The sequence below is a fragment of the Sphaeramia orbicularis genome, unplaced genomic scaffold (genome assembly GCF_902148855.1).
Source record: "Sphaeramia orbicularis unplaced genomic scaffold, fSphaOr1.1, whole genome shotgun sequence".
Lineage (NCBI taxonomy): Eukaryota > Metazoa > Chordata > Actinopteri > Kurtiformes > Apogonidae > Sphaeramia > Sphaeramia orbicularis.
This window is the reverse complement of record NW_021941614.1, coordinates 124,823-130,822: the sequence shown is the minus strand read 5'-3', so window position 1 is coordinate 130,822 and position 6,000 is coordinate 124,823.

Sequence of the window (6,000 nt, the reverse complement as noted above, 5' to 3'; positions counted from 1 at the left end):
TGACCCTAACTCATAAATACTGACCCTAACCCATAAATACTGACCCTAACCCATAAATACTGACCCTAACTCATAAATACTGACCCTAACCCATAAATACTGACCCTAACCCTAACTCATAAATACTGACCCTAACCCATAAATACTGACCCTAACCCTAACCCATAAATACTGACCCTAACCCTAACCCATAAATACTGACTCTAACTCATAAATACTGACCCTAACCCATAAATACTGACCCTACTCATAAATACTGACCCTAACCCTAACCCATAAATACTGACCCTAACCCATAAATACTGACCCTAACCCATAAATACTGACCCTAACCCTAACCCATAAATACTGACCCTAACTCATAAATACTGACCCTAACCCATAAATACTGACCCTAACTCATAAATACTGACCCTAACCCTAACCCATAAATACTGACCCTAACCCTAACTCATAAATACTGACCCTAACCCATAAATACTGACCCTAACTCATAAATACTGACCCTAACCCTAACCCATAAATACTGACCCTAACCCTAACCCATAAATACTGACCCTAACTCATAAATACTGACCCTAACCCTAACCCATAAATACTGACCCTTACCTAACTCATAATACTGACCCTAACCCATAAATACTGACCCTAACTCATAAATACTGACCCTAACCCTAACCCATAAATACTGACCCTAACCCTAACTCATAAATACTGACCCTAACCCTAACCCATAAATACTGACCCTAACTCATAAATACTGACCCTAACTCATAAATACTGACCCTAACCCTAACCCATAAATACTGACCCTTACCCTAACTCATAAATACTGACCCTAACCCATAAATACTGACCCTAACTCATAAATACTGACCCTAACCCATAAATACTGACCCTAACTCATAAATACTGACCCTAACCCATAAATACTGACCCTAACCCTAACCCATAAATACTGACCCTAACCCTAACCCATAAATACTGACCCTAACTCATAAATACTGACCCTAACCCATAAATACTGACCCTAACTCATAAATACTGACCCTAACCCTAACCCATAAATACTGACCCTAACCCATAAATACTGACCCTAACCCATAAATACTGACCCTAACCCTAACCCATAAATACTGACCCTAACTCATAAATACTGACCCTAACCCATAAATACTGACCCTAACTCATAAATACTGACCCTAACCCTAACCCATAAATACTGACCCTAACCCTAACTCATAAATACTGACCCTAACCCATAAATACTGACCCTAACTCATAAATACTGACCCTAACCCTAACCCATAAATACTGACCCTAACCCTAACCCATAAATACTGACCCTAACTCATAAATACTGACCCTAACCCTAACCCATAAATACTGGACCCTTACCCTAACTCATAAATACTGACCCTAACCCATAAATACTGACCCTAACTCATAAATACTGACCCTAACCCTAACTCATAAATACTGACCCTAACCCTAACCCATAATACTGACCCTAACTCATAATACTGACCCTAACCCTAACTCATAAATACTGACCCTAACCCTAACCCATAAATACTGACCCTAACTCATAAATACTGACCCTAACTCATAAATACTGACCCTAACCCTAACCCATAAATACTGACCCTAACCCTAACTCATAAATACTAACCCTAACCCATAAATACTGACCCTAACCCATAAATACTGACCCTAACTCATAAATACTGACCCTAACCCATAAATACTGACCCTAACCCTAACTCATAAATACTGACCCTAACCCTAACCCTAACCCTAACCCTAACCCATAAATACTGACCCTAACTCATAAATACTGACCCTAACTCATAAATACTGGACCCTAACCCTAACCCTAACCCTAACCCTAACCCTAACTCATAAATACTGACCCTAACCCATAAATACTGACCCTAACTCATAAATACTGACCCTAACTCATAAATACTGACCCTAACCCTAACCCATAAATACTGACCCTAACTCATAAATACTGACCCTAACCCTAACCCATAAATACTGACCCTTACCCTAACTCATAAATACTGACCCTAACCCATAAATACTGACCCTAACTCATAAATACTGACCCTAACCCTAACTCATAAATACTGACCCTAACCCTAACCCATAAATACTGACCCTAACCCTAACCCATAAATACTGACCCTAACTCATAAATACTGACCCTAACCCATAAATACTGACCCTTACCCTAACTCATAAATACTGACCCTAACCCATAAATACTGACCCTAACTCATAAATACTGACCCTAACCCTAACTCATAAATACTGACCCTAACCCTAACCCATAAATACTGACCCTAACTCATAAATACTGACCCTAACCTCTAACCCCTCTAAAGGAAACTCTTTTCCTCGTCTGACTCTGAGAATGCTAACATCATCCCTCCTACTCCTCCTATCTCCTCGGTCTCTAAAAAATCCTTCTCATCCTCCCCTAACACCAGAAACCTCTCCATTGGTTCGTTCAAACTCACCTGTTCCACATGTCTCCCCCAGTTCTCCCAGGGTTCTTGCTGTATTGCAGGATCCGCTCCCAAGACTTCCCCCTAGGGTTCACCACTTCCCTTTACCCAGGCTTTCTGACCTGCACCACGTGGACGAGTCCCTAACCCTAACCCATAAATACTGACCCTAACCCTAACCCATAAATACTGACCCTAACTCATAAATACTGACCCTAACCCATAAATACTGACCCTAACCCATAAATACTGACCCTAACCCTAACCCATAAATACTGACCCTAACCCTAACCCATAAATACTGACCCTAACCCATAAATACTGACCCTAACTCATAAATACTGACCCTAACTCATAAATACTGACCCTAACCCTAACCCATAAATACTGACCCTAACCCTAACCCATAAATACTGACCCTAACCCATAAATACTGACCCTAACCCTAACTCATAAATACTGACCCTAACCCATAAATACTGACCCTAACCCATAAATACTGACCCTAACTCATAAATACTGACCCTAACCCATAAATACTGACCCTAACCCTAACTCATAAATACTGACCCTAACCCATAAATACTGACCCTAACCCTAACCCATAAATACTGACCCTAACCCTAACCCATAAATACTGACCCTAACTCATAAATACTGACCCTAACCCATAAATACTGACCCTAACCCATAAATACTGACCCTAACCCTAACCCATAAATACTGACCCTAACTCATAAATACTGACCCTAACCCATAAATACTGACCCTAACTCATAAATACTGACCCTAACCCTAACCCATAAATACTGACCCTAACCCTAACTCATAAATACTGACCCTAACCCATAAATACTGACCCTAACTCATAAATACTGACCCTAACCCTAACCCATAAATACTGACCCTAACCCTAACCCATAAATACTGACCCTAACTCATAAATACTGACCCTAACCCTAACCCATAAATACTGACCCTTACCCTAACTCATAAATACTGACCCTAACCCATAAATACTGACCCTAACTCATAAATACTGACCCTAACCCTAACCCATAAATACTGACCCTAACCCTAACTCATAAATACTGACCCTAACCCTAACCCATAAATACTGACCCTAACTCATAAATACTGACCCTAACTCATAAATACTGACCCTAACCCTAACCCATAAATACTGACCCTTACCCTAACTCATAAATACTGACCCTAACCCATAAATACTGACCCTAACTCATAAATACTGACCCTAACCCATAAATACTGACCCTAACCCTAACTCATAAATACTGACCCTAACCCATAAATACTGACCCTAACCCTAACCCATAAATACTGACCCTAACCCTAACCCATAAATACTGACCCTAACTCATAAATACTGACCCTAACCCATAAATACTGACCCTAACTCATAAATACTGACCCTAACCCTAACCCATAAATACTGACCCTAACCCATAAATACTGACCCTAACCCTAACCCATAAATACTGACCCTAACTCATAAATACTGACCCTAACCCATAAATACTGACCCTAACTCATAAATACTGACCCTAACCCTAACCCATAAATACTGACCCTAACCCTAACTCATAAATACTGACCCTAACCCATAAATACTGACCCTAACTCATAAATACTGACCCTAACCCTAACCCATAAATACTGACCCTAACCCTAACCCATAAATACTGACCCTAACTCATAAATACTGACCCTAACCCTAACCCATAAATACTGACCCTTACCCTAACTCATAAATACTGACCCTAACCCATAAATACTGACCCTAACTCATAAATACTGACCCTAACCCTAACTCATAAATACTGACCCTAACCCTAACCCATAAATACTGACCCTAACTCATAAATACTGACCCTAACCCTAACTCATAAATACTGACCCTAACCCTAACCCATAAATACTGACCCTAACTCATAAATACTGACCCTAACTCATAAATACTGACCCTAACCCTAACCCATAAATACTGACCCTTACCCTAACTCATAAATACTGACCCTAACCCATAACTACTGACCCTAACCCATAAATACTGACCCTAACTCATAAATACTGACCCTAACCCATAAATACTGACCCTAACCCTAACTCATAAATACTGACCCTAACCCATAAATACTGACCCTAACCCTAACCCATAAATACTGACCCTAACCCTAACCCATAAATACTGACCCTAACTCATAAATACTGACCCTAACCCATAAATACTGACCCTAACTCATAAATACTGACCCTAACCCTAACCCATAAATACTGACCCTAACCCATAAATACTGACCCTAACCCATAAATACTGACCCTAACCCTAACCCATAAATACTGACCCTAACTCATAAATACTGACCCTAACCCATAAATACTGACCCTAACTCATAAATACTGACCCTAACCCTAACCCATAAATACTGACCCTAACCCTAACTCATAAATACTGACCCTAACCCATAAATACTGACCCTAACTCATAAATACTGACCCTCACCCTAACCCATAAATACTGACCCTAACCCTAACCCATAAATACTGACCCTTACCCTAACTCATAAATACTGACCCTAACCCATAAATACTGACCCTAACTCATAAATACTGACCCTAACCCTAACTCATAAATACTGACCCTAACCCTAACCCATAAATACTGACCCTAACTCATAAATACTGACCCTAACCTCTAACCCCTCTAAAGGAAACTCTTTTCCTCGTCTGACTCTGAGAATGCTAACATCATCCCTCCTACTCCTCCTATCTCCTCTGTCTCTAAAAAATCCTTCTCATCCTCCCCTAACACCAGAAACCTCTCCATTGGTTCGTTCAAACTCACCTGTTCCACATGTCTCCCCCAGTTCTCCCAGGGTTCTTGCTGTATTGCAGGATCCGCTCCCAAGACTTCCCCCTAGGGTTCACCACTTCCCTTTACCCAGGCTTTCTGACCTGCACCACGTGGATGAGTCCGATGAGGACATCCAGGAGGAAGACAACCGACAGCCATCCACCTTGGGCTGCATCAGAACACGCCCTGTGTTCTTCGGTCCGCCACGCCCACAGACCCCCTTTGGAGACCCCTGCGAGGCACATAAGGACGCCATCCTACCAGGTCTCGCGCAGGAGGAAGCCAGAGCCGGGGCCAGGGCACCGATCATCCTGCCGTTGTCAGCAACAAGAGGTCTGAGCCTCATCCCACACTAGAGATCAGGTGATCAAAACACCAAACCATTATTTACAATAGGTACATCCTTACCTTTACACTCAAGCCAGGATGAATTTAAAACCCCAAAATCTGGAACAAAACAAAAACAGATAGGGGAGATGAATCCAAAAGACAAAACACCTATTACATCACGCAAACCTACAAGACACAGAAGCACACACAGAAAACTAAAAGAATGGAACTTAACTGTGAAAAAGCCAGTGTTAATGCTAGGTGATTCCAATGTAGGCAGAC